This window comes from Sinocyclocheilus anshuiensis, unplaced genomic scaffold (assembly GCF_001515605.1).
Source record: "Sinocyclocheilus anshuiensis isolate Anshui unplaced genomic scaffold, SAMN03320099.WGS_v1.1 scaffold1100, whole genome shotgun sequence".
Classification (NCBI taxonomy): Eukaryota; Metazoa; Chordata; class Actinopteri; order Cypriniformes; family Cyprinidae; genus Sinocyclocheilus; species Sinocyclocheilus anshuiensis.
Genome location: NW_015552633.1, coordinates 818,605 through 827,341, shown reverse-complemented (window position 1 = coordinate 827,341; position 8,737 = coordinate 818,605). Strand labels below are relative to the sequence as shown.

General features: G+C 41.4%; 1 protein-coding gene across 4 annotated transcripts in view; it reads right to left on the bottom strand.

Annotated features, from left to right (window-relative positions):
• Positions 1 to 8,737, bottom strand: part of zfhx4 (zinc finger homeobox 4) — a 77,741-nt gene that overhangs the window by 39,312 nt on the left and 29,692 nt on the right. The window lies entirely within an intron of this gene.

Below are 8,737 nucleotides of genomic sequence, written 5' to 3'. Positions count from 1 at the left end.
CAGATGGAGAGAGAGGGAGGGAGAGAGAGAGAGAGAGAGAGAGAGAGAGAGAGAGAGAGACAGAGCGAGAGAGAAGGGAAAAAAGTCATTAGGGGCTATACGCTTCACATGAAATTACAGCCATCATTTGTTTCACAGGCTGAGACAGCACCTACATGAAACAGATACTTCCTTTCCCCCATAATAATCTCCCGACATGAAATGCATTCCTTCCAGCTTTGTCCCAAACATAAATACTGATAACAAAGAGAGATTGTCAAAGCCAAGTGCTTTAGAGGGGCTGCCCGATGAGGAAAGACAGACGAGGGAGAGCGAGCGAGGTGCAGAGGGAGAGACGAGCCAACGCGTCTCCGCTTGGCATCGCGTAATCCAGGACATACGAGTAATTTACCGCGACAAAAAGTCCATCTTAACTTTAAGTCCGGACTGTGCAACTTTAGAAAGGGATAAGGGGATGAAAGAAGATGGGATCTGGTGGGGGTAATTTACTATCTGTGCAGCGATAAAGATAAGAAAACAAATCTACCAGGCCCTGGCCATAAAACTACCAAAGGTCTGCGGCTTCATTCGGTAGGAGAGAGGCACCTCGGCTTCCATCCTGCTCATAAAGGCCTTTCGGAGGGCTGTGAAACAGTTTAAACACACAAACACGCAAGTTCAGGTTTATGTAGTCTAAATATTCACATGCTGCTTTGTGTGTGTATAGAGAGGCGTTTGAAGGCCTGTGGTGCATTAGCGGACGAGAGTGGAAGCTAAACCCCCGCGTGGCCTCTCTCTCTCTTCTCCACTGACACAAAGACCCCTGTTACTCAGGCCCCACTGTATGTGTGTGTGAGAATCGCACAGTGATTTTACTGCCACCATGTCGTTAATGTTTTGAAGGCAGATTCTAACATTTTAAAAACTTTTTAAATTTAAATGACAAAAATTTGCTACATTCTATTAATCCATAAATCTGTTTTTTTTTTATTACTTTTTTAAATAAGCTTTAATATGCACACACACAAAAGTGTTAAGATTAAGTGTAAAGATTAAGAGGAAATCCTGGCTACTTTCTCAAGCTAATTCCGCCACTATTTACAGCTATTAAACTGCACCTAAACGCTTTATTTCTCTTGGCGTTCTGGCTTCCAGTGGGTCAACTGGTACGAATAAGGTGAACTGCCTCCTTCCCCCTCTGCTTCTAACAAAACCCAAACTGGATTGGTCTTTTTAGGGACAAGCACGCACGTACACACACTGAGCTGGTGGGGCTTCCTAAGCTTGTTAATTCTGACAAGAGACTCCAAGCGGAGGCTAGACACAGAAGGAGAGAGAAAGTATTTAAAACAGTGCTTTGTAGGTGAAATCCGAACTGTCCAGCTTTGCGTATTGTTCTATTCAGCTCTAATGTGTTTCAAACAGCAGGGCTCCTGCATTCAGCCCTGCCTGACAATTATGCACTTTAATTTGGGCTAAAGTTTTGCATTAAAATTGTGCAGCAGTGCACCATGCAAGGCCATAGTAGGCCTGCCCTCCACCTAAAACACATAACAAAGCCCCCAGTCCTGCAAACAGTCCCTCCTCCCTCCCCATTCCCCAGGCAAGCCAAGCATATCAAGTGTGCCTACAGTACTCCCAGACTAATGAACAATGCGTAAAAACAAAAGGCCGAGTGAGGCCTCCATTATCTGATCTTCCGCTAAAACACAAAACCGGCCCTCTACGAGCCTGAAGGAAGTACCGGCGTGCCTGCAGGTGTGAGCCGGCTAAAAGAAAACCCTTTTGACAAAACGGATTCTTGGACTATCAGGGATTAGAGTCATGGCACCAGTGGTAGCACACATCTTTTCTTTCATAAACTCGGCAGAATTTTCTCACGAGTCTGCAAGGCCGTGCTCCGTAAGGGGCTCTCTGTGGCCATTGAAACGTCTTAAGCTTTAATTAAGTTCAAGTTGTCAGAGGAAAGCCTTTTTGGCACAGATTCAGGGTCATTAATTACAGCTATCTTTGTTTCTTTCCAAAGGGAAGCCCTTCGAAGACATGCAGGTCTACTTGTATGAACTGCCTCCCTGTAAACAGACTTGAACCCGGCTTAACTGGCACATAAACCTCTCGAAGGGTCCTGCGACTTTAGGACAACCGCTTACATGTAGCGGTTTAGGCCTCTTCTGTGTGGAAATTAAGAGGAGAATGTGCTCAACCTTTCCCAAAAATAAAAAATGAGATCAATCTAATTCCTCATTTAGAACCAGATGTCTATGGAACCTCTGCATCATAAATTCATCTTAGGTAGTCATACGGTTAGTGAAACAAAAGACACGATGTTCCATTTAGACTTAAGATGGTTTCTGGGAAAAACAGCAATATAATTTGTTTTCTCTGCATGATGACTAAACCTCATTAGGATGAATAACTATCGCTAATAAACAAGCATTTCCTCAAGGGCTATTGGCTAGCTATTGTCGCATTCATATCCTCATATTGCATTTATGTGCATCTTATCCTGAGTTGTAGCCCCTTTTAGCAGCTTCCATTACTAATATTTTCATACTAATATGAAATAGATTTGTGTTGCATGTGAACGAGGCTGACCGCACATCTTAAATTATTCTGAATCACAATCGCAGCCGAGTATCCATTTTTATGGTCCTAATAAAATACAATGCAAACAGACATGCCTAACGTTTAAAGGCCGAAAGAGTGCGTAACTCTAGAAAATATTAATTTATTCACTATCAGCATTCCTGTTTTGTTTGCTCAAGACCTATATTGAAATTGAGTATTTTTCTTCCTTCTTTTATAGATATTTTTCTTCCTTTTTTTTTATAGACCCCTGTGGCACCGGTGCAAGCTGTTCAGAGACTTGAGCCTGGGGTTTCTGATTTATGAGGTTTAAGCTTACCATTTTTAGTACTGCCAGACTCACAAAGCCGTTATATACTACCTGCAAAGTTCAAAATGTTTGTGGCATCCCATAGCAAATTCTGCCCACCGAAAAGTCAGGATGCTGCTAGCAAAGAAAAGAAGGACTATTTATTTCTAAAATAAATAAATAAAAAGAATAAGACTTTGGTTTCTCTCACCTCGACTTGGTTTAGCAGAAAGCTGTAGGATAAATTGCACGGTGGTTCTGTCAAGCGCTAAGAAAATCTCTGAAACTGCTCCAAGTGCTGTTGTTGTGGGTGGCGAAGAGGCTATCTATGACAATATAGCGGCGCGCTCTCGCCTTTGATGGGTAATTGTTCTAGATTAGCATTTGGCAAACAACCAAGAGTCGAAAACCCCACGCGGTCCAATCATTTTAGCTAACTTATCGTTCCGGGGTGACCCTCGGCACGCCAAAGAGCACATCCAGCCGAACAGGATCCCTGGCACTGGGGTTTGAGGAGGAACACCCACCTCTTACTCTCTCTGGGCTCTCAGGACCTAATCAAGCATGAGCTGGGCGACTCTAAAGCAAAGACGCCATCATACCGTGCTGCCAAAACAATGCAAATCAAAGCACCAGGGACTCCCCATCACCTGTCAAACTAGGCCCCAATTCCCAGGGAGCGCGTTTTTTCCCTAACCTGACGAGACTTATTTATTTATGCTGACTTCAATGATTACAAAACACCTCTCGTTGCCTTCCCCTCTGCCCATCTGCTGTTGGCAGTAGGAGACTGGTTTCATTTGTACTGCCTGCAGTGACAAAACAGACTCATTAGTGGCATTCAGAATATGGATAAGGGTTGTTTGAGACTGGATGTTTATTCGCTCCGTTCTACTTGGATGACAAGACTCCTTCAGACAAGAAAAGACAAAAAAAAAAAAAAAATGAAGGGTTCAAAAAATGTTGTTCCTAAACTAAAACAAATTAGTGCATTAAAACGTTTTTTTTTTTTAGGTCATTAGTGAAGGAAAAAATCCAACAAAAAGAAAACATGCTTAAAATAATAATGTTTTTTGAGCATTTATTAATATATCCTATCAGCGCTTTTTTTTTTCAATTCTTGTTTGTATGCTTTCGAAGAGGAACTGGTTTCCGGACCCCGAGCGAAAAAAAAAGAAAAGAAACAAAAGCTTGTTTTGTTCCTCAAAGCATTTTAAACACATTCCAGCCTTACTTGGAGACTGGCCAGGTATACGATTCCATCAATGCTGACACCATCCAAACACATGTTACCAGTAACCGCTATTCAGCCCGGAGACATAAATGTAATGTTATATCATGGGTACCGCAGGAGTTGGCAACCTGAGCGAAATTCTTCTGCGAGAGGTATGCCCCTACATTCCATTCAGAGATTGCGCACAAGGCCACCGTCTTTTCCGCTACAGGCATAAAACAAGAGCAAAAAACCATCTCTTTTCTACTTTCCCTCTCCCCTACTTCAACAAATCCCAAGGAATGCATCAAAGAGCCCCAAATTACCTCCCCTATTTATTTTTTTCCTCCGAATCCGTCTGGTTCATCATATGTAATTATGGCTTAGGACATTCCGCCAGCGCATGGCTGTATGGTTAGCTGCTTAGGTCATATAATAATAATAATCATCCTTGCAAATGGATGCCAAGTTAAATAAGTGAATTAGCACAATGTGTCTTTCAGCAGCACACTCTCATCTGAGGTGGCTTGTGGAGACACAGTAAAGAGAGCGGGACACACCCCGGGGTCCCTCCAAAATGACTAAACCCACAACTGCTGTAGCGTCCGTCCACAGCCTTTCATTTACTGTAATCGCGCTCGGACCGGACAGGGCAAAATACGCCCCATTTTCCCAAGGACACTGGTTCTGCAAAGCTACAATGTACTGTGACTACTGCAGTTTGCAATCAGGCCTTCAATAAGTCAATGCAGTCTGTGCCATTACTTTGGAACAGTTCATGTAAATGTTGGCCAGCCAAGCGTGGTCCAAACAGAAATCCACCAAAACCATATAAATCTGCGTATTGACAGCCGGTTTGTGGAAAGTCTTAAAAGAACTTCTGTGTGTTTCTTTGGAAATATTGTTTTTCTTCTCATGTACATTTACATTCGTATTAATCATGTCAAAGTCTGACTGTGTGTGTTTTACCAGCATTTTAATATGTGGATTGATCCGCAACGCAATATTTCATTGATCGCTGTTAAGTGCCAATTCCTGTTGGCTCACTATTAAAGCAAACAGCGCGCAGGGCTTTGGGAACCAATCATGCCACGGCTTCATACGTTTCTTGCTGAACGGTAAAAAGATGAAGAATGACGCATGAAGAGAAATATTTCCATGTGGTGCTGATGTTGTTGATCTGGCATATATCATTAGGCCCACAATAATGTTCCTTTGACAGAAATAAATGAACGAAAAACTTTAAGACACTACAGGGTTCATGCAACAGTATTCCTAATTCACATGCTCTTCCCACTGGTTCACTGGACTTTCAAACTCTGTCGAGGGTCAAACGGAGGTCCTGATGCAGAAGAACAATGTGGGTTAACTGGCACCTTGAATACGCAAAAACGAAAGTCATAATGCTCATATTTCAAAGATTTTCAACATAGTGAGCTGCCTCTGTAGACAGGACTACACATTTATAATGTTCAAGAATGCTGTCTAGGTAGGTTTTTGAAACAAATCCAGAGACTCTGGTGATGACATCCTGTTGTTGCTGATTGGTAGCCAGATAAATGAACCTCTTGTCTATATAATAGAATCACTGGACTTAAACATGAAGCAGGAGCAATGGAAAATTCCATTTGCATATCACCTCTCACCTCTGTAGTTGATATGGAAGATTAAGAACTAGTCCTTAATCTTCATTCCTCTAATCCTTCCCACTGCTAAGACAGGCACGAGTGTTCGTCTGCTCCTCAAATTGCCTTAAAAGAAAGCAAACTCCCTTGAAAATGGAGGTGTATTTATATTATGGTGATTTAAAATCTGTCGCCTGGACACTTCTCTCCCATTAAATCCACTGACCTTACCATTACCCTTAAAAGCTTTGCCTGTCTCCATCAGAAGGTGAAAAAGACCAGAGGCTCCACCATCATCTCCATGCCACACTATCACGAAAAATTTGCTTTTCTGCAATTGAGCATAGTAGTAAGCCTAAAATCGGGCTTCTCAATTAGCTGAGTCAAAACTAGTGGTTCAACGGATCACAAATCTCACGGTTCGGATCACATTACGGTTTTTGACCCACGAATCGGATCATTTTTCGGATCAGCAAGAAAAGAAAAATATTTCAATTTAACTTGCTTTCCATTTATTACTTAAAGCGAAGTACTTCTTTGATACCACAGCAAATACTACTAGATTAACTAAGAAAGTTTAAACATGTTTAAAGAGACACGAGAACAGCCAGTAATATACAACAGAATATGTTACAAATAAAATAATGTTGGTAGTATTCAAATACATGATTGTCGAGATGGGTATTTTGTCATAATTTTATGTGTACGTGTCTGTTCAGAGGATTCAGAAGAGGATTCAGTTCGGTGTTCGTGCGCCGTCTGTGTGTGCGCGCTTCATGTGTGTGCGGCTGTGCGCATAGAGAACAGCGAGCGAGTAACGAATCAAGTTCCCTTTCGCCTTTTCTCTCTGGAATTGTTTAAAATTCGCTTGCTTGTGTAAATACGAACAAATGATAAGCTTATACTCTATTCTGGTTAAATTTTGCAATTAATCCGCAGATCACATGCGTGCCGAACCATGGGGCTTGGTCCGTACGGATCACGGATCAACTACGATCCATTTAACCACTAGTCAAAACCTGGTCCAAGTCGCATAACTTTATTTTGAGTAAGACTTTTGTGACATGTCTCACTAGAGACTGACCAAATACAACATATCATGTACAGCTAATAATAAAAAAAATAATTTTAATAGTATACACGTTTAATAATTAATGGAGAATATACATGGTTAAAATCATTTACATGGTTTATATACAAGTGATATGTGAATATATGTAATCAAATAAAACAATAAATAAAATATTTAAAGAAATGCTGGTGTCAAATCCATAAAACCATGTGAATAATTTGAAAATACAGTACAGTTTGCCATATTTTTTGGGTTAAGCTGTGCCAGCGGCTCAGCTAATAGTGACAGTAAGCCTTGCCTTAAAACACAGGAAATACTGTACTGTTACAAACATATAGAAAATTATTTAACTACAATAAAATAATTCTGTATATTACACCGTATGAACAATGTGCAACGAAATAAGTAAAAGTGTTCACATATTGAAACCCTCCCCCTACATCTCAGCATATGTTTTTAATGCAAACAAAGAGTTATGAGCTCATAGTCTCAGGTGGGAAGCACAGGAAAGGATGATCCATGCGTGTGACCCTCTGCCGGTACAGTACGAGACTGTGGCATTCCGACTAATTATGATGCATGGTCTACGGGCTGAAATCTTTCCTTTAAAACGAGCCCATGCAAAGATGAGACAATCTCCCACCTCGTGTATCTGATAAGTGCGGAATGAGCTCTGGCTCACCGCTGCGTGCTTTCCCTATTCATACTTTTAAACATTAAACCCTTTCATGTTCCATCTGCCTTCTCCCCTTCCACAACAACATAGAGGAGGGTCCCTGATTTGCATCCTATTATAGGAGGGAGGGAAATAGGGAGGGAGGAAGAGAGCGCAGGGATCATGGAGAGGAGCTTGTTTAAAGAGCCCTGCCTCTTGCTTTGCTGCTCTCACTCCTCAATGGGAGCACTTCTTAGCCCAATGCTTTGCATATTGCCTACGAAGATCTTCAGGAGTGTACCCTGTAGGGGTGAACGCTTTTAACCTGTGCAGTATCAAAAGAGTCTAAGTAAATAACACCTTACCCACCCACTAACCCACACATCAAGAGCCAGCAGGGATATATTAAGAACCTTAAATACATACAGACAAATAGAAATGTTCTAGTGCTTCTAATGCACATAAACACATCAATTCAAACTGCGGTATTGTAAGCTGATACAACTGATACAGTTAATGCCTCAACCACAGTTTATGCAGTTACAACCCATAAAAGGAAAGCCATTGTTTTTTCGCTGAAAAGCCCTAGCCATAGCTTGCATTCCACGGTCCACTCGACATACCACTGGCCACTTTGAAGATTACTGAAATGTTTGCCTTTGTTCTCTGAGAATCACAAAAACCAAGCAGCCTTCTTTTCAAACACACTGCACCTTTAGGTGAACCATTAGGCTTGGCGGCATTCAGTAAAGCATGATATTAAGGGGAAACTAAGGTGAGCATTCAAACGCTGGAAAAATTGTAATTACAGTACACTGCATTAAACAAAAAGGCCATCCGGATCTCACGGAAAGGTTTTTAACAATTATAAAAATTATAATTCGACGGGTTAATTTAACGAAATGTGGAAAAAATCATGGGTGTAATCCCAAACAAGTGAGTTTGACTTCTATCAGATCTATTTCAAAGCATTAAGGATTATTAGTAGCAGTCTAATCCTGCTGAACCTAAGGGGAGGTAAATCGTATTGTGTTGGAAATCCTGGCCAGGAAAGAACAGGAGGTTAAATGAGTTCTTTGCTCTGTAATCGAATATCACACTCTACTTATCTATTCAGTGAGCACCTAATGTTTAAAATCAATTACTTGAGGAATGCTTTCTTGCATTCAGGTCTGTTAATGTGAGCAAAAACTGCCACCCATGACTGCTGCTCTGTCTTCACTCGGGCATCCGTTCTGGGCCGCGGCTCTTATTAAACGACACACGTCAATATTGATCTTAATTCCAATCTTTTCTGCAAACTCTCTCTCTCTTTGCC